This window comes from Balaenoptera physalus, assembly GCF_965194825.1.
Source record: "Balaenoptera physalus genome assembly, chromosome: 18".
Taxonomy (NCBI): domain Eukaryota; kingdom Metazoa; phylum Chordata; class Mammalia; order Artiodactyla; family Balaenopteridae; genus Balaenoptera; species Balaenoptera physalus.
In genome coordinates, this window is record NC_138899.1 from 16,673,676 (window position 1) to 16,701,557 (window position 27,882).

A 27,882-nucleotide genomic window follows, 5' to 3' on the forward strand; every position below is an offset into this window, starting at 1 on the left:
AAGTCAGGAAATTTGTGGTAATCTGTTATAGCAGTAACAGGAAACTAATATATAAACTCTTCGCTGCTCTTTGAAGAATGTGAGACGCTATATCTTTAATTGACCTCATCTGTACCCGTACCCAAATTGGCCTTAGTTGAGTGAAATCATCTGAACTTGATTTTTCACACAGTAAGCTGGGCACAACCAGCAGAGAGATAATGTAAAAAATTAAGGGGCTATCAGGAGCAGAATCACCCCATTTTTTCCCACACTCTTGATTCAGAGAGTGTGCAGCTACTTGACTAGGAAAGGCCACATTCGAGGGCCATAAGTGCAGGATGAGTCCTGAAAACCAATGTTATATTGTTCACAATTTGCCTGGGTCAGCTTCCTTGAACCAGAAAGCCTGTGTAAGAAACTTGTGTGTGAGTGTACATATGGGAAGGGTGAGGGGAGGGTGCTTTGTCCAAATATATCTAATTTTAATGCCTAGTATAACTATGGGGTGGGTTTTTCTTAACAGCCAGCAGATGACTGGAAAATGAAACAAGAGCCACAAAGCTTCTCATACTTTAAAAGAACAAGTTGTCCTGTGTCAAAACATCCTGCCTCATGCAGTAACTGTAAACCCCACAGAGATAAGGTGAAGATACTGGAAAATCTTTGTATCTAGACAGCTCCCTTTTGCTAGTTTCACTACAGGGAGCCTGTGTTCATCTTTGGAAACTAGTTTAGCTTTTGGCTTAAATAGCCTTGCTAGCTCTGAAACCTCTCTTAAGGCACTAGGAGGGTTTGTGAAGCTAATACAGATTGTTTGTGGAAGATGGGTAAGAAGTATGTTTAGTTGTGCTAGGAGCCCTCGTAAAGGAAAGCTAAGTCTTCGTAGCTTTAAGGAAGCCTGGTGTAGGTATGTGATTCCAAGCGTTACATGAAGAATAGACCAGATTCCATTTCTTAGAGTGAGGTCATCTGGGTATCCTGACTGACCCTCTCACTGAGAACAACTAAAAATGCCTCGTAAAAGTGTAAAGAAATGTCATTTTAAATTAGTTAATGAGCTGGCAAATGAGTAAGAATTATTCAGAGGCCATAAACTGAGTGAAAGTGGGAAGACAGGAAAGCAGAGGACTGATGCTGGCTTTTGTCTTAAAGGCATTTGCTGAACCAGACACCTTGAACTTTGGACTTCTTTCCTTCCCAAAATAAGATAAGACAGATACACAGCCCAGAACCAGCCCAAAGTGAGTACCTTGTAGGACAATACACACATAAATCTGGGACCACAAAGAGCTATACATATGTCATAAAGGTCAAGGAGAAATATTACCCCTCAAACATCATTTGAAAACATCAAATATTGAATTCAGGCATAGGATATAAAATAAGTATTTTAATATGTTAAAAGTGAAGGATAGATGGATATTCACTGTATTATTCTTATAGCCTTTATGATATTTGAAAATTTTCAAACAAAAGGGGAAAAATCTAGGACTAGAAATAAACTTCCTTAATACAAAAAAGGATAAATATAAAAATGTACAGCAAATATGATACTTAATAGTGAAATGTTAAAAGCATGTGCCCAAGGCACTGGTGTCCAGTATCAACACTTCTATTTAAATATGTATGGAGATCCTAGCAGTAGGACACAAAAAAGAATAAAGGGGATAGGCCAGATAAAAAGAAATAAAATCCTCATGGTTTAGACAATATTATTGTCTACAAAGATTAGTTAAATATGTAAAAATAATAATGAAAGTTTAATCTGCTAGATATGAAACCAATGTATGAAAATAAGTAGAATTCCTGCAATTTTGCGATAGTTTAGAAAACATATTTTTAAATGAAGGTACCAATTATAATAGCATCAAAAATACAAGGTGGCTAGAAATATATCTAACCAAATTTGAGCAAGAGACATTTTTAGAGAAAGTTGTAAAACTTAGTGGGAGGCCATTAAAGAAAACCTATGTAAGTAGACAGACATATAATATTTTTGGATTGGACTATTAACATTACAAAGATGTTGATTTACCCAAAATTCACCGACAAGTTCACTGCAAAACCAGTAAAAATCTCAATAGACTTTTTTGTGGAACTGATTCCAAAATTAACATAGAAGAATATAAGGACAAGAATACCCACTCTGAAAAAAGACCAAAGTAGAGGGATTGTATAAGCAGATATCAAGAATGATCATATAGTTGTATTAATAAACTGAGTGTCTTGCAAAGGAATAGACGTATTGACTAGTGGAATTGTCAGTTTTGGAAACAGATTTACCCAGATAGTGAAACTTGATCTGTGATTGAGCTGGTATTATAGAATGGGTATAAAAGATGAACTTTTCAATAAATGATTCCTTGACAAATGATCATATAAAAGGGAAAAATAAAATTAGACCTTACTTCACACCATAAATCAAAATTATAAAACTCCATGAAAACAATATATTTATAACCTTTGGGTTAGCTCTTTTTAAAAAGTATATTTAAATTGACAACTTCTGTTCATCAAGGGATATAAAGAGTTTAGTGAAAGAAAAGTCACAATATGGCAAATGTGTGTGTAATTCACGTAAATGACAAAATATCAGTGTCCAGAACAGATAAAAAAAACTCCTACAAGCTAAAAAGGAAAAGAAAATGTAGTATCGGGTAAAAGGCTTAAACAATTCTTCACATAAGAGAAAAACCAAATGGTCAATAACAGGAACAATTTGTTTAATCTTATTAATAGCTGGAGAAATGCAAATGAAAAACCACGATAAAATACCAACATATTTACCACAGTGGAAAAATTAAAAACATTGGATAATATTAAGCCTCGATGAGAATGTGGAGCCAGTGCACACATGCACAGGTGGTAGAATGGTAAATGGGCAAAATCATTTTGGAAAACAGTTTGACGCTGTCTAGTTAATTTGAGATGCACATATTTAGTGACTGAGCAATTTCATTCCTGTCTCAGAGAAGCTCTTGTCCTGGACACATGCACAAGTGTTTACTGCAGCACTGTTTGAGACAGCAAAATGCTGGAAACAACCCAAATATCCATTCACATTAGAATAGATAAATAAATTGTGGCATATTCATCTGATGAAATACTAGGTCATTGAAAATGAATGAATTACAACTTGAAGCAAAAATTTAATTGATTCTCAGGTACATAATGCCGCAGAAAAATACACTAAGTATTGATACGTTTATACTTATATGAAGCTCTAAGCCATGCATATTTAAGTAATGTATAGTTTTAGGGATACACACTATGCAGTGAAGTAAACGTGTGAAGGAGAGTAAATGTGTAACATTACATTGCAAATAATGGTTACCCCTAGGGATGTGGTGACTAAGTCAGTTGCCTTGGAATACACAGGGCTTCAAAGGTGACGGTAACTTTCTGTTAATTAAATTGGATCATGGGCACCCCAGTATTTGTGTTGTTTATTTGCCTTATGCATATTTAATAAAACTATTTTGTATCTGTTTAATATTTAAAAGAAAAAAACTACTGAGTTCAGTTAGAGGCATTTTTATACATCTACATACTTTCTGAGGGTTATTTTAAAAATTATTCACAGTATTTTCAAAATATGTACCATATTAAAAAAAAAAAGGCCAATGATTTTTTAAAGAGCACTTTTCTGAAAAACTTTCCCAAATATCTGCTTCTCTCAGTAGTTTTCTTTTATAGACACACCTAGACCGTGTCTACTTAATTTCTACCAAATTTTGGAAAATTAATTCATTTATTGACTCAACCATCATTGAATTCTGGGCTGTACATCCTCATATACAGGGTACCCTTGCCAGGAGCACTTGCTTTGTAGTCTCTGTATCCCTTCCTCTTTCCTTGCATAACTACTTACTGCTCATCTGGCAGATCTCAATTACTTATTATGGGTTACTCCCTCTGGAAGCTTACTCTGACCCCACCTCTTGCAGAAGGGACAATAATTGAATATGTAATATGTGAAGGGATAATGAATAAAACTAATACACTTCCCTCAAGGAGCCTGCAGTCTAGTAGATAGTGGTGAATACAAGTACATGACATTGCCCTTCAGCATCACTGATAAAACAGGGTAGTTAAAAAAACAAGTAGAAAAGAAATGATAAAAAAAGAAAGAATTATGTGACGTGATAGAGGTATTAGCTAAAGCTAAGGTGGTAACTGTATTGCAACATATAAATGTATCAAATTGATAGGCTATGCACCATAAACTTGTATAATGTTATATGTAAATTATATCTCCACTATAAAAATAAAAATGAAGGGTGGGATTTGGTGATTGTTGTTGGCAATGAAAATATTATTAACTAAAATTAAGGACTTGGTCTCCTTAAAATAATGAGTTCTTTTTTTTTTTTTTTAAGGGAACATATTTCTTAGCATAGGCTATGGACATACCAGTGAATACTACTGATACCCCAATCAGCATACTTAGCACCCAGATCCTGGTTTCTAATTCAGATTTCCTACTAAAAGAAACTCAGGCGTTTTGGATAAATGGCTGATTTACTGTGTGTTGCAAGAAATTAATTCTTTTTTTTCAATATTTTTATTGAAGTATGGTTGATTTACAATGTTGTGTTAATTTCTGCTGTACAGCAAAGTGATTCAGTTATATATATATATATATATATATATATATATATATATATATATATATATAAAACTTCTCTGGGCTACACAGTAAGACCTCGTTGTTTATCCATTCTATATAAAAAGCTTACATCTGCTAACTCCAACGTCCCACTCCATCCCTCCCCCAACACTCTCCCCCCTTGGCAACCACCAATCTGTCCTCTATGTCCATGAGTCTGTTTCTGTTTTATAGATAGGTTCATTTGTGTCACATTTTAGATTCCACATATAAGTGATATCATATGGTATTTGTCTTTCTCTTTCTGACTTACCTCACTTAGTATGATAATTTCTAGTTGCATCTATTTGCTGCAAACGACATTATTTCATTCTTTTTTGGCTGAGTAGTATTCCATTATATATATGTACACATCTTCTTTATCCATTCCTCTGTCGATGGACATTTAGGTTGTTTCTATGTCTTGGCTATTGTGAATAGTGCTGCTATGAACATAGGGGTGCATGTATCTTTTTGAATTATAGTTTTGACTGGATATATGCCCAGGAGTGGGATTGCTGGATCATATGGTAATTCTATTTTTAGTTTTCTGAGGAACCTCCCTACTGTTTTCCACGGTGGCTGCACCAATTTACATTCCCACCAAGAGTGTAGGAGGGTTCCCTTCTCTCCGCACCCTCTCCAGTGTTTGTTATTTGCAGACATTTTAACGAAGGCCATTCTGATCAGTGTGAGGTGGTACCTCATTGTAGTTTTGACTTGCACTTTTCCAATGATTCGTGATGTTGAGCATCTTTTCATGTGCCAATTGGCCGTCTGTATGTCTTCTTTGGAGAACTATCTATTTTGGTCTTCTGCCCATTTTTCAATTGGGTCATTTGGTTTTTTGTTGTTGAGTTGTATGAGCTGTTTGTATATTTTGGAAATTAAGTCTTTGTCGGTCACATCATTTGCAGCTATTTTCTCCCATTCTGTAGGTTGTCTTTTTGTTTTGTTTATGGTTTCCTCTGCTCTGCAAAAGTTGTAAGTTAGATTAGGTCCCACTTGTTTATTTTTGTTTTTATTTCTATTGCCTTGGGAGAAGGGATTAATTGTTGAGCTTGGAACGTCTCATGTCATAAAGTAAGGAAGGGCTTGAAAACTGATGGGGACATATCAAAAGGACATCAGAGCCAGCCTGAAGGGCTTTCCACTGGCCAAATTTGGGACAATTGGGCATCAAGAGAATGATGGTAATAAATATAATGCATTGAATTAAAAAATAATTCATGAGTCCATAGTAACAGTAAAAAAGAAATAGGGAAGGAGGAAAGGGAAGGCTCTTCTTTATTGATGCATTCTAGCTGATATATGTGATAAAAATAATTGAATTGAAAAAAGTCAACATTTTGCAGCCACAGATGTAATACTTGATTCAGGCAAGGATCATCAATGGATGCTAAAATTTTGGGGCAAAATGTTGTTGAGAAACAGAATATGTATACAGTTTTGAAGTATCGAAATGTCATATACTTAATTATAGATGCACATAAGTACCTTTATAATGAAGAAGTCTGGCACATCCCATCTTAACTGAGAGATTGAACCTAATGTCACCAGTAATGGGAGAAACAAACAATACTTACTCCCTGATGTTATGTACTGAGAAGAACCGACACCTATATAATTTTCCTGCCAAAAATATTTAGTCTGAATCTATTCATGAGGAAACCATCAGGCAAATTCAACTGAGGGTCATTCTACAAAACAGCTGGCTTCAACTTTATTGACTCTTAAAATATGTCAATCAAGATGAAAAACTGCTCTGAAGGAGACCAGAGAGACATGGCAGCCAAATGCAGTATGTGGTCCTTGATTGAATCTTCAGTGGGGGCAAAACATAAAGGACATTACAGGGAAAAACAGAAGAACTTTGAATATGTGTTCCATATTAGATGATACTAATACTGATGTTAACTTTCCTGAGTGTGTCAGTGGCACCATAGTTGTGTAGGAAAATGGCCATGTTTTTAGGAGATTTGCGCCGAAAGGGTGAAGCACAAGGAGAGGCAACGTGCAGATCTACAGGTCCAGTTTTCCTCCCCTGTCTTCGTGTTATCTCAGCAGAGGCCCCAAAGATGTGGGTAAATGAGCCTTTAGTTGATTCCAAGGAGTCCACTCCAGCTTTCCAGTCTTTCCTGCTGAGTTTCCAGATATCTCGGCATAGAGATAAATCAACCTCACTGTTCCTTTTCTGAATTTTGGTTCTTCAGAATCTGTTAATCTAATGAAATTGTTCTTTTAAACCTCTGTGTTTAGGGATAATCTGTCATGGAGCAATTGTAACTGGAACAGAGAGATAAGGGGTAGATTCTTTTGATGGATTAGGTTGGAGTCTAACATTAATGCTTCCTTTCTATGATAGATCCCATTTTTTTCTTTCTTTTGGCTAGTTCAGAGATAGCTCCATCCACACCCCTTATTGTTCTGTTGACACCAGGGATTCTCTGTGTTTGACCAGAGGTCAGGAATAGCACCTTCCTAATTATCTCTTCTAAGTTCTCCTTGATGACTGGCCTTTTCAATCTCTGTAACTAACTCTAAGTCTTCTCTTAGCCTGGAGGTGGGAGACGGATTTATGTTAGCAAAATCATTTTTCTTCAACCCTTCACTTGTCCCAGATAGATGGTCTTGCCCCTCACTTTTAGAATATGGGTGAGGGGTGGTTATCACCTGATTACATTCTCAGCTTTAACTTTGAATCTCTGGACCACAGGAAATATAATGCTACATGAGGATTTAGGTGTAACTTCCTCAGGATATATTTGAAAATCTATATTGCTTTTCTCTTTTATTTTGACCAAAAACTTTGAATCAATAACTCAGTAATCAGCTGCAACTTTCTTTTTATCAGTGAAACTTCTAGCAGAATGAAACAAAGAGCCCTTCCTCCACTCTAATCTTTGCTTGTCAACCCTTGGTTACACATTATGATTCCTGAAGCGATTTAAAAGTATACAGATTTCTAGGCTCCTTCTGAAGCCAATGAAATAAAAATATCTGGATGTGGAGCTCAAGCATGTTTTTTTTAAACGTCTCTGAGTAATTCTATTTTGTAATTAGTCTGGGAACCACTGCATTAAGTCTTAATTCCATCAAATACATAATGGCTACTTTCAACTCTTAATGTTCTTTTGTTAAGAATAGACTATGGGGCTAATTTTATTTTTTGGAAAGTCTCCCTAAAATGCAAAATAAAAAAATTGAACATTCATATTCATCCACAAAGCATTTTGTTGCTCTGGCAAACCTGAGTCATATGGGCTGTGAAATATAGGTATTTTAATGCATCAAACAGTGAAACTTTGAACAATTATGATATAAAATCTATGAACTATACTTTTAGAGAAAAGCAACAATATTCACGTGACTTGAAAAATAGAAATCTTATGTATTGGTTAATATATTAATACTTGATTAAACATAATTAATAATTGATTAATCACACCTATTAATTGATGGTAACATTTATAATTGATGGTTACATATTTAAAGAAAGAGAGAAAAAGATATTAATTTGATCAATTAATCCAGTGTTTAATAACCCAATAGTTGGAAAATTAAACAACCATTTTTAGCACTATGCAAGATATTGGGGTAATAGGAAATGAAAGTTTCCCTTCCCTGATAAAACTTAGTAAGTAATGGATTCTAATGAGTTTTTCATGCTTTGAGGTAAACCAAGTTCTTCTCATTTTCCATAGTTGAAGCAGCTGTGTCTCGTATAAGCGTGGAGAGCTGGGTTTTGAGGGGCCTAGAGCTCGTACAATTTGGGGAGGGCTTTTCAAGTAAAACAATACAACTAAATACCTTTAATTGGCTAAAGGTACCAAGAAGGGGCCAGTGCAAGTGAGAGGTCCTGCATGCACCCTGGCTCCATCCAGAAAGGAGGGAAAAGGGAACATGAGCAAAGAGGCAAGTTCAGTGCCTGAAGACCTAGGTCAGGTCGTTGCCGGCAGCATTTTCAGTCACGCCTAACTGCAAGGAAGGCTGGGAAATGTAGTCTCCTGCTGGGTGGGCCCACGACCCTGCAGAAGGGGTATTTAGATTGGGGGACCACTGGCAATCTTCCTCTCAGAGGGAAAGGCTGAGAACTCAGGATCCCAGACATTATAGAGGTTCTCAGTGGAAGGAGCTACTTCAAAGAGGCCAGCTGTTCACAAGATCAAAGGTGAAAGTCCCAAGAGTGAGATTTTGATGAACTGAGAGGAGGGCATGTGGAAACACGTTTGCTGGGCTGGGAAGGCAAAACAAAACAGACAGGCAAAGAGCCTCCAGAAGCCTTCGGGTAACAGAGCGTGAGAACCAGAGATGCTGAACTTATCATCCCACTGTGACTGACACCTATGGGGGAAAGAATTCCCCAGAAGGAAACTGGGATGTCATTAGGAAAGGAGACACACATTTTTGTGTCCAAACTGACACACATGTCCACCATCCCTCCTTTAAGGGAGATAGAGAATGAACAGGTAAACACATAATTATGGAATGTGGTAAAATCCTTAGTAGAAGAAACAGAGAATGAAATTTGCAGTCATTTCTGGGATGCCCGAGGCTGAGGGAACAGAGGTGAATTTTAAGCTGAATCTTCAAAGGATCAGGAGAATTTTTCTAATTAGACAAGAGGGGGAAATACGCCCAGGGAAAAGGATCATGGACCAAGCTAGAGTTTTGAACAGGGGCCATCTTAAGGAAAATAATACAAGTTTATGAATCCAAAATTAATATATGGAAGTGAATATGTTTTTACAATGAGAAAACATATCACAACAAATAACTGGAGTCTTGGAAATTTTAAGTCTCTTTCTTCTGAGATCCATTTAGGGAATTTAATAGAAATGCTCCCATAGAAGTATTTCCTGATTGTAACTTTACTTTCTGTCCCTTCCTAGAATGTTCTAAAATACTCAGCCACCTTCACCACCCACAGGGAAAGACTGGAGGCTTGTGTTTCATTAACTTCAGGGGCAATAGGCCTTGTGTTGTGAAGTGGTGTCATAGGTTTCAGGAATGCCAAATGGCTTGACTTCTTGGAACCCAGGCTTTTCTGGATTACAGTTGGAGCTGAGGTTAGACATGTAGGCAAATGTCGCTAATAAAGGATTTCATATGCCATCCTATGGAGCTCTATATCGTGGGATATGGAGGCTTTGAAGGATTTTATGTGAGAAAGGTACATGATTAAATTTACATTTAGAAAGATACCTCTGAGACATTTAGGGCCTAGGTAGAAATCCAGAGAAGTGACTGTAGTAAGTACTTGTTGGGAACCATTTAAAATCACCTAAAAATAAACAGGATTCCTGACTAATGGAAGCAGACAGGATGGATTAAGGAAATAGTCATCAAATAGAATTGACAAGAACCTAGATAAAAAGAGGCAAGTATGCAATAACTGACTGAATAAATAAAAGTGGACGTGGTTTGAGGATTGGAGGCCATTAATATTTATTTTGTGTTTATATAAGTGAGAAGATAAGGAAAAATATGGCAGTAAGGTAAGAAAAGTAGGTGAACACAATTTTAGAAAGGCTAGGTTATAGTCTTTCTATCAGGAAGAAAGCATCCATCTAATTAGATAATGCATCCTTCGATAACAAGAAAATTATTTTAAAAAACAGGCAGTGAAAGATACTACATAAATATAATTATTATTCAATTTGATACATAGTATAATGTCTATGTTGTATCTTAATAAGCATGACGGCATTTATTACAGCTCAGCAAGGGAAAATAAAAACTGGTCTTAGCAATTCACCTTATCTACATGTAAATGAGATTAATTAGTAGTTTTTCCTGTCTAATCTTTTGGGGAAAGCAGATAATTGTAATTATACTGTTTATGCAAATTGTATCCAAATATGCAAAAGGACACAATAGTTTGCAAATTAAAGTTCAAATAAGAAAATTATTCTAAAATTTACTTTTAGAATACTAGGAAAGCCAATTAGAGCATGTAAATGACATATTATAAACAAATATGAACATTTTCCCAAGGGAAGTTGTTTTTTATTTAACTTTATTAATGCTTTTGCTCCCCATTTGAGTCATTCAATGAGGTTTAACACGTGTTTCAAACTTTACTTGTAATGAAGTACGTTTGAAATTATTTCGAAGGAAAAAGTTTTAAAAAGTTAATACATTTTCTTCACAAAAATAGATTTTGACTGAAAAGCAGGACAAGTTTGATCCCCACTTTCTGGAGAAGGAAGTAGAAACAAATTTGATATTGTTACAAAACTAAGATAAGAACTTTGGTGTTCTGATTTCTAGTTCATTATTCTTTCCCACACATTCATGACCTACAGAAGGGGGAAAATCATTTCTCCGGTATCAGGGTTTTAAGGTTTCTCTTACTAATCTGTTTTTTTCCTGTCTCCTTTTATTATGGGAGAAATGAAATGCGTACTTCATTTGCAGAAAAACAGTTCTTTTTGTCAGCTTCAGAGACGATCAGAATACAATTTCTGCACATGCTTTGAGTGAAATGATTAAGATATGCATTTATTGCTTTATTTAGTGAACAAACTTTAATATTTACTCTGTGACAGGGTCTAACACAGACCATAGGGAAAGGGCTAGTACAATGTAGTTCCTGCCCTCAGGGAGAAGGTGTGGAGACAAAGAAAGTACATGATATGCAAACTTAACAGAGGTATGTACAGCAGAGTGCACAGAGGCAGAACAACTAACATTTGGGAAAGGATGTGCTAAAGAATGTTTGATGGAAGAAAAAAGTAGGAGAGGTTGTGTCAGGTAGATAGGAGAATACATGCAAGACCCCTTACAGACACATGGTGTGTCTACAGATAGGATTATATGTGGGGCAAAGACTGATGGGAATGTCAAGGTCGCTTGGATTCACCGAGTCCTGTTGACAACGTGTTTTTCAGACCACTTCTGTGTAGCTCCATGATAGTTTAAGTTACCATCTTGTTTGCTTAGACTAATGTAATAGCTACCCTGTCTGTCTCTCTGAAAAAATACTTGTCCAGCCATCAATCTTTCTTCTGTAGTGCAGCCAAAGCAATCTTTACATAAAATGCTACAGATTATGTCATTTTCCTGTTAAACTCTTTAGTTTCTTATTGTCCTTAAGATAAAAACCAAAATCTTTAAGATGACTTGTCTGATCCTCCACAATCTTTCTTGGCCATCCCTTCTACACACATGTGCTCTCTCTCTCTCTCTCTCTTTCTCTCTCTCTCTCTCATATTACATCTCTTGGAGTTCTCTATCTTTTGTGTTCTCCTATTTCTAATATAAGTTAGTCAGTGGAGAGTTGGAGTGAAGGCTGCCTTCTTGAGAGACTCATTTTGTTTAGGAATTTATTTATTTGCAAAGGATAGGATCAAAATGGCCCCAAGATGAGACACAGATGAGACCCTTCTAGGGACTAAGCCATTGTTACAGTCCTTTCTGATTCCCAGATAACCTTAGATACCAAGGTTTGGTATCTTGGCCTGCTTGTTATAAGACCTCCTCTGGATGCTGAGGTTATGATAAAAACCCGTTCTCTTACTGAAAAGGGACAGTGACAAATATCCGTAACCTGAGACTCCTGAATCCCTGCCTTCAATTACTAGCATTTTAGGAACTGTCCTGTAGAAAGTATCTTTTGTAATCCCTTGTTTAGAAAGTTAGCCCATCAGTGCATGAAGTTTGCCTTTCCAGAGAGGGAAAGCATAATTTTTATTAGTCAGTGTTAAAATGGAGAAGCAGAATCAACATGTGTGCATGTGTGTGTGTATGTGTACCTATTTAGGTTCATATATATTTTCCTATCTACCTATCTACCTATCTATCTATCTATCTATCTATCTATCTATCTATCTATCTATCTATCTACCTATCTGTCTATCTACCTATCTATCTATGAGTTTCTATAAGTGGAGGGAATCTCGCCTCTGCACTCATATGGTTCCCTAGGAGGAGTTAGAACTTCTACAGTGAAGACTTGGGAGTCCCACGTGGTTGAACCTGAGTTTTGGGGAAGATGAGAACAGTGTGGAACATCTCTGTAAACTGTCAAGTGCAATCGTGTTAGACAATCGTGGAGGACCAAGGCTTACTGAGACTTAGTGTAGCAAAAAAAAAAAGCCATGATAATAGTCAGTGATTACGGTTATCTATTATTATGGACTTTGTGTAACCTAAGGAACAATGAAAATGATTATCAAGTATCATGGGTATCACCTAAGCATTCAGGATTATCATTTGATCTAAAAGTAGGAAGGAATATTGGGTGACTTACCTGCAGACCTGTGGCTAATCAGAGGCAAGTTTTATTTGATTCAGCATGTTAAAGAAGTGTGTGCTTCTGGCACAGATATTTTGCATCTCTACTCCTAAATTACCAGAAAGTCAAGAATTTTTGTCCAGCACGTTTTCCCGCAGGCTGCTACAGCAATCCTAACCCTGTTGGAGAATTAGTGTGCAGAGATAAGTGTAGCATCTCAAACATCTCTTCTTGTTTGAAACTTATCAGATGACTATAATACCATTGAATTTGAAGGGATTCTACAAAATACTTAAAAACTTCAATACAGAAATAGAGTCATTGGCAGAATGTTCAGGATTGAGAAGAGGTTCAAAAGCAGCCTTATTTGCCGAAGTGCTGAATTTCTTTGGAATTACCCATGAGGATACTAGAACAGGAGAGATATTAAAGATGATTTTAAAGACCCCTCTTTCAGACATCACGTTTCCAAAACTACTGGCCTTCCTGAAGAGGAAGCAGTTCCCAGCATCTGGGAGTGGAAAAGACTTGGACAGGAGAAAACCTCTGTTTCTATAAGCCTAGACAGGGTAACTGAGGCCCAGACTGAAGCGCTGTGTCAGGGGGCATGGGGTGTGCGCAAGGCTCCTTCTCTTGTAATGGAAAAGATAAATGACCAGAAACGAGTGTGCTGGGATGGAGGAATTTGATCTTTGACTACAACATTTTTTATAGACTAGTGCTTCAGTGTCATGCCTTAGGAGTTGAGGAATGCTAAGGATTGATAGACACTTTTACAGGCACCAGCTGTGAGGCCATTTCTTTCCTCAGCGCAGATGAAGTTTTGCTGACCGAGGTGTTGCAGTGCAGCAGAACTAGTGTTCAAATTTTGTTTCTGGGCATTAATCGCCATGGTTTCATGTCACAACAAAAGGGCCCTGAGTTTTGACTCTATGTCTTAAGACAAGATTTTTGACATAGCATGTAATATTTTAGCGTGATATCCTATCAGAATGAACCATTATCCCCATGGCTCTGGGGCTCCTTATCCCCTTTAAATTTGTGGCAGAAGGTACCTATTCCCCCAGACTTGTATCCAACCCTAGTGGTCCACAGACAATTACAAGAGGGGATGTTCCACCATTGAAAACCATGGGCTGCTCTTTCCCATCTTGAGATGCCTGTAGGCATTTGACAGCTTTTTGGCCTGATGACCAGATCCAAACTGTGCATATTTCTCTCTGACTTTATCACCAGAACTCACGCTAGAACCAATTTCCATTTAATATTCTTTGGATGAAAGCACAGAAAGTGATCCTAAGCCTCTCATAAAAATGATTGGCTGGTACCTGCCAAAACTGAACAAAAAGCTGAACCACCAAGTCTCAGAATATACAGAACCATTGTAGCTCTGGGGATCTCAGCATAAGAATTTATAACCTTTACTCTTTTTAGCATCTGCTGTCAGATGCTATCAGATGATACACTGAAAGTAAGGTTCCTGGTGGAAAGAACATGATTAGCTGAACTTTGGTCATCCTGTCTATCTTTAAGGCATGAAGGCTGGGTCTAGGATCAGGATGGGAGAGGAAGTTAGCAATATTGGCCTGAAAGTAAGTAGCTACTTTATGTTATTATGTTTCCCTGCATCTCTGAAGATGAGTCTAGTGACCCACTTTGGACGTGTACTTAGAAAACCAGTGAGGTATTGTTGGGCCATAACATTTTGTGGGCCACATACCTTAATAATTGGAGTACACATATATATGAGATAAATGATGGGACCATGTATATCAACCATTATGGAAAAAAAATTATCATTAACAAGCCCATATGTAAGTACAAAATACATGATTTTGACTTCATCCTGCATGATGATGATGATGATGGTGATGGTGATGATAATGATTATAATACTGGTAACAGTCTGAGTAATTCCTGTGTGGTGTTTTGCAAGTTACTTAATCTTTCTGAGATATTTTCTTCCTTTGTAGAGATAACTACTGTATATATCAGAATAATACATATACATTCAGTTTCTGAGATGTGCTCAATGATTTGTAGCTGTCATTCCTTTAGACTAAGAACCAACTCCCTCTATTCTGCTTTCTTGGGCTTATAGATTTCTCAGCATATTTTTATCAAACACCGTTTTCTGATCTGGCCACTGTCTTTCTGAACCCAGCATATCAAAATTGCCTGTCTTTGATGATATTTCCCATAAGAAGATTCTATCTTTTCAAGTGATATTAGAGAAGGTATGTCATTACTTGTGCGTATTTTGAATGATTCTTGGATAATTGCCAAACATGCATTTAAGGTGGAAGTACTTTCAAAATTAAAATTCTACATTATAATGTATAAACTTTACAATACGCATTAAGTAAAGATGATGATAGAAATATGTAGTACTGAAGGCATTTTTATGGCATGCTTTTATAGTGCTTTATCTGTAAAGAGCCTGGATTCTCAGTCTATTTGCTCTAAAGCATACATATAAGTAATCATATCATATGTTTATATATTTGTTTAGTCTTATTGTCACTGTAATAAGTTAACTGTTAACATTCAGGCATTTTTTTTATTATAAACCTCTAAAAGTCAAGGATGTCTTGTTAGTTTCACATATGCTACCCTAGTTGAAAATCATTGTATTAGTTATCTTGTGCTATATAACAAATCACCTCACAACTTAGTGACTGTATTAGTTTGCTAGGGCTGCCATAACAAAATGCCACAGACTGAGTGGCTTAGTCAACAGAAATTAATTTTCTTAGAGTATGGAGGCTAGCAGTCCAAGATCAAGGTGTCGGTAGGTTTGGTTTCTTCTGAGGGCTCTCCTTGGCTTGTGGATGGCCACCTTCTCGCTATGTCCTCACATAGCCTTAACCTCTGCCAAAGCCTTCAGTTAGCAACTTACCGATACATCCTTAAGAGTTTTAGTAATCACAAATCACAGGAGTACTTATGAGTTGTAGTTTTATATTTGCTTTCATTTAAGATAAATTTCCCACTGACAATTTTAGAAGAAGGGGTGTGTAGATGGCTGGTGGGAATGTAAACTGGCACAGCCATTATGGAAAACAGGATGAAGTTTCCTCAAGAAATTAAAAATAAGGCCACAATATCATCCAATAATTCTAAGTATATATCCAAAGGAAACAAAATCACTGCCTTAAAGAGATGTCTGTATTCCTATGTTCATTGCAGCATTATTCACAATAGCCAATGTAAGAAAACAACCTAAGTGGCTGTGGACAAATGAATGGATACAGAAAATGTAGTATATATAGCCAATGGGATATCATTCTGCCTTAAAAAAGAAGGAAAGTCTGATATTTGTGACAAAATGGATGAAAATGGAGGTCATTGTGCTAAGTGAAATAAGCCAGGTAAAGAAAGAAAGACAAATGCTACATGGTATCACTTATATGTGGAATCTAAGAAAAAAAAAAAGGCCAACTCATCAAAACAGAAAGTAGAATGGTTGTTACCAGGGGCTGGGAGATGGGGAAATAGGGAGGGGTTATAAAATGAGTACAAAGTTTCAGTCATCAGAGAAATAAGTTCTGAGGACAGAATATGTAGTATGGTGACTATAGTTAATTACACTATATTGTATTCTTGAAATTTGCTAAGAGGGTAAATCTTAAGCATTCTCACCACAAAAAAAAAAAAAAAAAGAAAAAAAAGGGAAAAGGAAAACAAAGGAACTGTGTTAGGTGATGGATGTATCAATTAACTTGATTATGGGAATCCTTTCAGTGTATACATGTATCAAATCATCACATTACACACTTTAAATATATTACAATTGTATTTGTCAACTATACCTCAATAAAGCCAGAAAAAATTTTTTAAAAGAAGGGATGTATAGTAAAAATATGTAAACAATACTGTACATGTACACTGCATTGAACAAGAATAGATTTGACCTAAAATTCAAACTATATTAAAGTATACTAACCTATTGGGACTTTATTACATACCAATCTGTTCCTATTCTAAGGATCTATCGTACTCTTCTGTTTTGAAAATGTTGCAGTGCATTAATTTCCTTATCTTTAAAGCCCAAAGATTTGTTTACTCCATGCTTTATAGGCTTGATCTCCAGATTGAACCTGGGCACATTTTCTGATATTTTTTTTTATTATTCTAAAGAAAATAAATTAAGTTCTACCAAAAATACTTCTGCTACTTAGATGTTGGAAACATAATTTGCTTGGAGAACCTGAATTTCCTAGGTAATTTCTCCAACTCTACAATTCACCTGACTCTTGCGGAAACAGAGGAAGCTCTTAGCATCATTGACACTCCCTACACAGAAGACCAAAACTGATGCTCAGGTCCATTTGTGGGTTAAGATGCTCTATTATTCCAATTAATTTTTGGTTTTAATATTTTCTTAGCTATAGTAACAGAATATTTATCAGTCATGTTACTGAAGTTTTTTCCCCCCTACAATTAAAAAATATATTTTCCATATTTTTCTTCTTTGAAAACTAAAACTAATTCTAGTTGTTCTGGAGCAAATGTTTTGTGGATGAGTAACACCACATTATTACAAGGATGTACCTTCAACCTTGAATTTTAACTGTCATGTTGACACTGGAATATTTATTTTTCTTATGGAACTTTGCACACGTTATTAGGTTTTACCCTATTTCCATCTCCCACTACTATATCCTTGCAAGTATTATGGTGTCAAATAGCTGCCTTATTAAATTTTACATTGTATACCCGAGAGTCAAAACCTTCTAATAATGTATACTGTCATTGGCATACGACGTCTTGAGTTTTTCTGTTAGGAGTTAGAAATTCAGTTTCTTTTCCTCTGGACTGGAGGATTATAGCTGGTGTTACATGTTTTGAATATTATCTTTTTATTCCAAGAAAACGAAATCCTAAACTTTGCTTGAAGTGTTGTATACATTACTTCTGCATATGTTCTAGTGCCCTTTGAGAGTCCGTTTACATATTATTAACTTCTGGATAGGGTTTCTTTGAAAGTAATGATTCCCTATCACATTAGAATTTCACATTAGTGAAGTCCTCGGAATTTCTCTCAAAGCACAGTGGCCCTTCTTAGGAAAGTGGCTTGTTGAAGATGGGTAGGAGAGTTGGGTGGATTGGAGAGATGGGAAAAAGACAAAGGCTTTAAGGAATACAGAACATAGGGCATTTCATTTTAAAAAATTTGGAGGCTTCTTTTCCTACATTTTCACTGAGTCTACAGCTTTCCAATATGCAGTGCTCTATGCTTTCAGAGTTTGACTGACTCTGAAAATAGTTTCTTTACTATGTGTGCCAGTGGTTTAGTGCAGTAATATTTTTTTCTCAGTTTTAATATGACATGCTTACCAGATTGCCTTTGAAGCCTTCTATGATTTTTCAAACTTTGAAGAGTGGGTAGACGCCTATTTGATCTACGGCTCACCATTTTTTCTTGCTATTTGGGGAAGGGCTCTTCACTATCCACACGGACGCAAAGAAGTTACCATGTTGGTACCCAGCCCAGAGGGGAGAATGGCTCTGGGATTAAAAGATGTCAGTCCAGTGTGGCTACTCATTTGAATAGAGAAAATATACAGTTGGAGGTGGTTCGTAGTGGCTGTTTTCCATCCTGAGCTTTGGGAAGCCGAGCCCCTGGTTTGGACTGTGGCAGGTGAGGTTGATAGAGCACAAGCTCAGAGAGAGGCAGACCAAAGAGGGAAGATGCAGGGGTTTGAGTCAAGGCCGAGTAGGTTCTGAATCCCAGCAGCATCTTTGTTTTCATGAGCTCATTCTTGCACTTTTAGTAAAGTCCGTATTTTGCCTAAGCTAGTTTCCTCTGAATTTCTGCTATTTTATAGATGTCCAATCTAAAGCATGCCGTTTTTTTCCTTTGTTTTGGTTGAGAAACCTCTAGTTATCTATTTTTACTATTCAGGTAGAATGCTTTTTAGTATTCACTACCATTCATAATGGTATGTTCTGTATTGTCTTTTTAATGCAGTTCCTGAAGTGCCTTTAATACAGTTCCCTAGGTGAAGGAGGTATTATTTTTATAGAGGTTACATATATCATATAATGATTTAAAAATTCATAATTATTTGGCTAGTTCAATAGGACTACATTCACCCAGTCCACCAAGCACGTCTCTGGACATTGAAAATAAATTAGGAAACAGCAGAGGGAATAGGAACAGGACATTATAATATGAAAAATCCAGTTTAGAGCAAGCATGATAAGATTATTTTGATAGTAAAAGCCTTGAGTCATCTATGCTGAACAAAGATAAGAAAAGAATGTGGAAGTGCTTCCTCTTCAAGACTTTAAACTTATTTTTCAATACCATCAAGATAATACTGCTTTATAAGAACTATCATTAATGTGTGGAATTGTTTCTGAGTTTAGTCAAACTTATTTCATACATTTGAACTAATCTTTATCTGTTCTTATCAGAATTGTTCTTTCTCAAGAGTCCCCATGTCTCTATATGTATTGGAAAACCACGGAGTTGTTTGGTTCTTGTTTTGTTGACATTCTGAAGTTATGGAGAATACAGGGATGAGTTACTGGGGTGCCGAACTAGATAAGGCACCAGTCTCTGTTTCCCCGCTGATGGGCTACGTGCAATTTCTTGTTCTGAGTCTAATTACTGTAGAGATTTTATAATGGGCTAGATTGCAACATGAATTTAGCAAATTCTTCCAGTTCCCTTGAGAAGCCTCTGACAAAGCCATGGTAATATAGAAATTGACTCATTTTCCACTGTGAGGGCTGCTGGTGATATATTATGCAACTGATGTTCAATCAGCAACAGTCAGACAGGTCTGAATCATGATTTTTATCCTGTTTTTCTGTTTGTTTTGTTTTGCTTTTTAAAGATTGTGTGTCTCCTTTGTCCCCTCCTCACTTACTTCCTTTAGATCTTTCTAGTAAATGACAATGTGATGCAGTGAAAAGGATCCTTGACTGGCATCAGACAACCTGTGTTTCAGCCCTGGCTGTGCCCTTCTAACTCTTTGACTTTGAATGAGTCACTGAGCCTATTTCCTCATCTATAAATTGAAGATGAAATGCCCACGTCACAGAGTTGTTGTAAGAATTAAGTGAAATATATCTGGTATGAAATGCTCCGGAAAATCAAGGTATGATTCTTGGCAGTGCTTTTATTTCCCCCCCAAATAATAATAAATAAATCTACTGGTAGTTAAGCACATGGAATCTGGACAAAGTATCTGAGTTTGAATCCTGTCTCTATTACTAGCAGTCTGGCTTTGATAAGGCATCCCACCTCTTTGTGCCTCACTTTACTTATCTAAAAATGGGTATAATAATAGCACTTCCTCATACAATGGTTGTGAGCATTAAAGGAATTAATACTTGCAAAGCACTTGCAAGTTTCTATGTATAGTAATTCTATATGTGTTTGTTAAACAAAGAAACAAGCAACCAACTAAATAAGTAAAGGGATTACCTGCCTTCCCTCGGTTGACCTGGGAAGTCCCAGACTTTGAGGTAGACACCGACGCGTGGAGAGTTCTGTCTGCTATGGTGGTTCCTTCTCATACTGCAAGCCATCTCCCAGGAGGCGCCATCCAGAGCCCTGCCATACCGCTTGGGTCTTTTGAGGAAGTGGGATCCCGCTCCCTCTGCATGGAATTCTCCTAAGGGTGTCCTTAGACTTAGCTCTTCAGTCCCATAAGCATCCATCTCCGAAGGTACCAGCTTCCTAATGAGCGTGGTCTTGGACTGAGAACAGTGTCCTTCCTTATGGACGCCTTGCCTTCTCTGGGATTCAGACTTCCAGTTTGGAACAGATTTTCCTTTTTTTAAAAAAATTTATTTATTTATTTATTTTTGGCTGTGTTGGGTCTTCGTTTCTGTGCGAGGGCTTTCTCTAGTTGCGGCAAGTGGGGGCCACTCTTCATCGCGGTGCACGGGCCTCTCACTGTCGCGGCCTCTCCTGTTGCGGAGCACAGGCTCCAGATGCGCAGGCTCAGTAATTGTGGCGCACAGGCTTAGTTGCTCCGCGGCATGTGGGATCTTCCCAGACCAGGGCTCGAACCCGTGCCCCCTGCATTGGCAGGCAGATTCTCAACCACTGCGCCACCGGGGAAGCCCCAGATTTTCCTTTTTAACCATCAAGATACTAAAGGACAGATCGCCCCCTCCCCTCCCCACACTCTCCTAGGCAATGGTTTGCTCTTCCCTGTGCTACCCTGTTGGATGATCTTCCTTGAGAAATTCTCAGGCTCAGAGGGGTTCATTATACTCCCTTTCCCTGGACACTTTTCTCACGAGATAGATCCTGTATATCTACTTGCAGTACTTCCAGAGAGTGTGGAGACTGTGACCCAGGTGGGGTGGAAGCTGCCCTCAGTGAGTCCATGTTGGTTTTTTGGAAAGAAGGATCCTGTAAGTCCTTTTTTGAATTGTTCAATCAGCTTTTGCCAGCCAGAAATTAGCATCTGTGGTTCCAACCAATACGTGCACAAATTTATACAGTCAGCTAACCCTGGGTAATACAAACCTCCTCCCAAATTTAAATTATTCTATGCATAGTTACCAGTCTTGGTTTAGATCTTTAATTGTAGTTCTTAACTCAACTGAGGTCTAAGGTTTAAATTCCACAATTGCCTGAATATTTTGCTCACGGAAGAGAAGCATCTTTAGAAGCAAATGGCATTTAGGAATCTTTAAGAGAGTGTTTAGGGAAAGGTAGGAGGTCTGCACAAGGTGAAGAGGAGAGATGGAGGTGTTGAAGGTACAGAGGGGAGGGACCAGGGGAATAAGGAGGAAGAGAGGATGTAGAAAACCAACTGGAGGAGAGGGATGGGCTTCACTGGGGAAATGAGTGCTTTGTTGTTGCTGGAGTTTGTCAAATTCCTCATTAGCTTTTGCTGGAGGATCTTTAATTGAAGCAATTTTTGAATCAGAATTTTGTTTGGAGGCCTTTGCATACCAAGTAAAAAATGCTACTCACTGAACCTGAGATGTCTTATTCCTTTTTCTTTAAATTAAGATTTAATGGACATACAGCATTATATTAGTTTCAGGTGAACAACATAATGATTTGCTATTTGTATATGTTGCAAAATGATCACCACAATAAATCTAGTTAACATCTATCACCAGACATAGTTAAAATTTTTTTTTCTTGCGATGAGAACTTTTAAGATCTCTCTAGCAACTTTCAAATATGCAATACTGTGTTGTTAACTATAGTCACCATGCTTTACATTCTGTCCGCATGAGTTATTTATTTTATAAATGGAAGTTTGTACCTTTTGACCCCCTCACCATTTGAGCCCCCTCCCCTCACTGCCCACCTCTGGCAGCCACCAATCTGTTCTCTGTACCTAGAGCTTGGATTTTTTGTTTCTTTTTAGACTCCACATATAAGTGAGATCATACAGTAATTGTCTTTCTCTGTCTGACTTATTTCACTTAGCATAATGCCATCCATCTCTGGTCCATCTATGTTGTAGCAAATGGCACTTATTGTTTTTTTTTTTAAGGGGCTTTTCAAGTAAACAATTTTGTTCAGGTCAAATACTCCTCAGAGTGGCCATACAAGTCTCAGTCATCCTTGCTGTATTTATGCCATTTACAAAGAGGGACGTAAGCATTAGGAATGTAATGAGAGCACATATAAGATACAGGAGTTTTCACTACGAGGAAAAGGTTTGGACTGAGATGACCTCATGAGAGCTGGCATTGGTCAGGTGAAATGATGTGTGTACACTTTGTGTCTTGGGTCTGCAGCCGGAGGGTTAGCTGCCTCTGCACACAAACTGCAAAAATCTGCATGCTGGCAGGTGAACAAGCAGAGAAACATGCTCTCAGGGTCAAAGACGAACTCTCAAGACAAAATGAAACATAAGAAGCACTGATCAGGTTTTACTGGTGTCCCACAGCAAAGTTTGTCCAAATGGACACCGGTCAGTGAGAACCAAAAACTCCCCTATCTCTGGGGCTGGCTTGAACAACAGGCTTAAAGGGTCTGTCTTGTCATCTTTTGCTTATCTTCTCCCTCTGATTCTCCTTATGACAGATGATACTGTTAGGTAATACAACAGAAAATGGAAGCACAGAAGAGAACAAAAAGGAATGTTCTGATTCCACTAAGGATGCCAAATAAATTAGAACCAATAACAAAACCTGGGTACCTACCAAATTGAGAATAACTAGTAAGGGACTCAATTCAACTCAAACGGAGTGGACTTCAGACCTGGTTCTGACTTATAACATCACAGACTTGTCAAGCCATGAGCAGCAAGACATAAAGAACCTCTCTGGGATCTGGTCCTCGTCAAATGCTCGGGTCTGCCACACCAGGCAGTATATATATACTGTATCTTGATGGAGCGTCTAGTAAAACTGTGGAAATAAAGACAACCACTCAAAAGGGAACAGACAGAGGCTATTTATTCCGAGCTTGCCATGGCAAGGATGTCAGCCACCATCACTTGTATTTGGCAGAGAGTAAATGACAAGCAGAAGTGTGGGAAAACTTTGTGGTGCGGAAAAAGAGAAGGCTTCAGGTATGTTCTGATTGGAGGCTGTTGGCATGAGAAAGCCGAAGGTAGGTTAGCTAGAATTGGGCATCTTATGTGATTGGTTTAGGGACCATACTTCACTTTCTCTGGTTCATCCTGAGTTGGAAGTGGGGGCAATAAACAGAGAAACTGACACTCATTGAGCGAGCCCTGAGTGTTCTGAACCAATTACTGTAGAGGCTGTAGTTTAGTTTTCTGGACCAGTTGTTGCAGAAATTGTGGGTCAAAGTTCTGCTGTCATATATTGTCCTGCCACTGTCTGTTTGTATATTTGGTCTCTTAGTAGTTTTCATATTCAACTTTCTTTTGGTCATATGGATACATAATACCCATCAAACTCAATGTGTTTAAAATGAAATTCATCATTTTCATTAAATTTACCAACCTCAATGCATCCTATAAAACTGTAAACCTAGGAGTTTATCTTTTTTTTTCCCTCCCATCTATTTTATTACCCATTTCTAATCAATCACCAATTCATATGAATTTCACATCTTTAAACTCTCTCCAATCTGTACTCTTATCTCCATCCCAATGGTCACTGCCCTATGCCTCAAGTTTTCAGAGTTTCTTCTAGGCTTATTAATACAGTCTTAGTTTTTATTGTCTTCCAATACATTCTCTAGATTTCTGACAGAGTAGCCTTTCTGAACCCACAAATCCTTGAATGACTGTAGGTCAATGTCCAAAATCCTTACCATGGCTTAACAATCACGCACAACCCAATCCCTGACCAGCTCTCCAACGTCATCTCTCCCCACTCCCACTCCTACACTATGTTGCACCATGAAGAGAAAATTCAGTTCCCCACTTAAGTCATGTTTCTGTCTTCCATATCTTGTGAACAATAGTTCACACTTACTTGAATTCTCCTCTCACTGCATCTCGCCTGCCCCACTCACAGATTTTGCCCAGATAAATAGTACTTCCCCTTGAAGACTGGGCTGAGGGATCCCCTCTTCCGTTAAGCCAGTCATAGTTTCTCCCAGCAGAATGAGATTGCTTTCTGATGTGCTACCATAGCAACATGTACATACGTCTACCACGGTACTTATCATACTTTCTGTTTACTTGACCATATTCCACTTAGAATATTAATGTTTGTACAGCAGAGATTATTTTCCAGAATCCTCTCTCCCTAACTGCAGTGTCTGGCATATAAGAGGTGCTTAATGCTTTTTTGTTGAAAGCATAAATGAAATAATGAAGTTATAATTAGTTGCTGGATAACCTTTGTGCAAATCAGTGCAACTTTGATTTCCATCCCCTCTTCACATGCACCTTTCTTCAGAGGACAGCTTTCTCTAACGTGTGGCGTAAGGAAGATGTTCAGTTTTATTGTATCTCTGGCATTTCTGCTCAGCGCCCCTCAGAGACTTGTGGTCCTTCCTGACTCTTCCCAACATCACCATGTGCTGACCACTTGCTAGTCAACAACTATCACAGTGGGCGATGGACTTTTTGACTTAAAGATCTTTCATCTCCACAGGAGAGCAGAAAAGGAAACCAAGTGGAGTGTGGCTTATTTCTCCTCTTACTGTCTTGCCTCTCTACAGCAGAATAACAATTTAGGAAGGAATAGCTAAAGGTCTTTACGACTTGGACTTTCCCAAGGGTCCAAGTGGGAAAGCATCTGAGGGCAGCCGGAGCCCTGCGGATACACCTCGCCTTACCTTCTGTCCGTCTTCAGGTGCTCAACCCTCCCCCACGCCCCATCTTCTAGAGAGCTCTCTGTGAACCTCTCTCCTTGGGAGACTCATCCTTCTGCACAGGGCAACATCTTGGTCCCTGGATCTAATGCGTCACACTAGCATTTCATAATTTAAAAACACGGAGTGGAGGAGGAAGGCTGCCCTAGGTAATTCCGTGCAGGATTTTTTGTTTGTTTGTTTTTAGCACAACAGTGTTTTAGGCACCTGCTGTGTTGTCTCTCAGGAATGCATCACAGCATCCCATTTGTTTCAAATACACAGCTTGGCATTGTGTTTACTTAGCATTTACCTTGAGCGGAGACACTGGGGAATGGCTGCAGTTAGTCCACATCCTTTACTCACTAAGGAGCATCAGGTAGTTTCTATATTTGCATTTCATTGTTCTGCTTCCTGATGTTTTTTCACTTTGTCCCCAGGAAGTCAGTGAGAAAGGGACTGAGCACTGTGTCAACCTGTCACTGTGATTTTTGTGCTTGCGTTCACTCTCTAAAAATGCAATTAAAGGCTGCTTCCTTAGAATGTGTTCATATAATAAAAAACAAACAAAACCCACAAAGTGATGTTCTTCCCTGTCGTGCAGTCTGGAGACTGCTCTCCTTTTCAGCATTCCCACGGGTGCGAGAACAGGCATGTCTGTGTGCTAATCTACAGAGCCTCTTATTTGTTAGAGCAGAGGGTGCACAGCACATTTCCCAAGGACAGTCTCACTTTTTGTTTTGTTTTGTTATGTTTTTAAGAAAGGAGGGAACTATAGTGTAACCCCCATGTTGAGAATGGGAATAGTTTTTAAGCAGCGAAGTATTACCATCATGCAGAGCAGACTTACTTCTATCCTTACTCTGCAAGCGAACTATATTGCCCTTTAGTGGGAGTTTCTGTTAATGGAAGTTTTAATGGAAGTTTCTGTTATCCCACAAAGTCTTTTAACATTTAGGTAAAGAGTAAATTTCTCATTAGAGTAAGATAAAATTATTTAGTTCTCCTGCATGGGGATGTGATCGGTGAGGGGTGAGTCATGCTGGTGGTGGTAATTCATCTTGTTCCATCTTCATGATGTTCATGGTCAGAGGCTAGATAACAATGTTTAAATAACTTCTAGTTGTATTCTGGGAAGAATGTGGTATGGCTGGATCATATTATTAACTGTTAACAAATTTTAAGGACACATAGCATATTCTTTCTCCTTCTATTTTCATTTCACCATCTAAGCAACTTGAGTTGTGTTCCAACTGTCTCAAAAGAGGAATGCACAGGGCTGAATGTCATAGATAGAATTCCTGGCTTTTTATCCCCATAAGTTATTCTTATTAAGAAGAACTGAATTTGCAGGACAGAAAAATAGGACTTCTTCTCAGCTTGGAAACAAACTTCTGAACATGAGAGAGAGAAATAATGGTGGATCTAGGAGTAGCAGGTCTTTGTTCTTTCCTCTGGCGGAGCCCTTAGAAGAGCTCATGGTAACTTGTGTGGAAATTACATGATAACAGAAGACACTGTCTTCCCCTTGGCTATCTCTCTTGGGGGAACCAAGAAAAAAATTGTATACAATTTCCTTTATCTAGTGGGATGGGGGCTCAGATGCTTTTTTTTAAAAATTTTTACTTTTTAATTAATTAATTAATTTATTTTTGGCGGTGTTGGGTCTTCGTTTCTGTGCGAGGGCTTTCTCTAGTTGCGGCAAGTGGGGGCCACTCTTCATCGCGGTGCACGGGCCTCTCACCATCGCAGCCTCTCTTGTTGCGGAGCACACGCTCCAGACGCGCAGGCTCAGTAATTGTGGCTCACGGGCCCTGTTGCTCTGCGGCATGTGGGATCTTCCCAGACCAGGGCTCGAACCCGTGTTCCCTGCATTGGCAGGCAGATTCTCAACCGCTGCGCCACCAGGGAAGCCCTCAGATGCTTTTTTTATTTCAAGAAGCTGTGATAGAGCTGTGATACGTCTGGCACATAAAGTTAGGGGACTAATTGTAAATCAGCTTCCACTTACTAACTCAGTAAAAAATTTTGGCAAGTTTCTTAACCTCTGCAAACCCTATGTATCTGTAAAAGAGGGAGAAGAAACTAACCTTGAAAAATTGTTTTAAAAACCAAAGTAAATGAGCTAACATTTGTCAGGGACCAGCAGGGTATCATTAAATGGCATCTATTATTACATTATTACTTTTACTTGTAATAAAGTGACAATTATGTTTATGTTATAGTTTGATAAAAGGCTTGTTTGATCTGATGTGAACCTCTCATTACTATGCTGTCACGCTGCCTGAATACACATTTACATTCTCTTCAAAAAGCTATAAATACAGTTTTATTGAGTAAGAAGCTCATTATTGGAGATAATGTCTCAACTTTGGGAAACTGACTTGGTGTTTAAGTCAAGAACATAGGTAATACAGCTTCTTTAAGTGGCAAAGATTTACTCATACTAAATTCTAATTTATTGCCTGTACATCTCAAATAAATTTATGAGAACTTCATTAAAAACTGTGAAAATGTCAACATAGAATTGTAATTATTGTACTTACTGCATACTTGAAATGTCACAAAATATCAGGATTATATGAACTAAACAAATTAAAAGCATCTTTAGGGAATAAGCCATTTCTAGTATAAAGTCATATGTCCTTATTCCCTCAACCATTTGTTGTTCAATAAATACTAATGGATGATGGTACAATATAACATTTTGTGAATTTAATTTTCTCAGTTTTTCTCTTCTGGAAGGGTGCATGAACAGTACTCTTCAAATGGTTCTTTTTTCAACTCATCCAACTTCCT

At 37.8% G+C, this 27,882-nt stretch overlaps 2 long non-coding RNA genes across 2 annotated transcripts in view; one reads left to right on the forward strand and one right to left on the reverse strand.

Moving 5' to 3' along the window:
• LOC309647418 overlaps positions 1 to 27,882 on the forward strand; it is a 774,616-nt gene that overhangs the window by 371,348 nt on the left and 375,386 nt on the right. The window lies entirely within an intron of this gene.
• Positions 8,316 to 15,394, reverse strand: LOC309647420. The gene is made up of 2 exons (XR_014256038.1): positions 12,480 to 15,394; positions 8,316 to 12,447 (listed from the first exon to the last, which is right to left on the reverse strand). It is a non-coding gene; the product is annotated as an uncharacterized lncRNA (long non-coding RNA).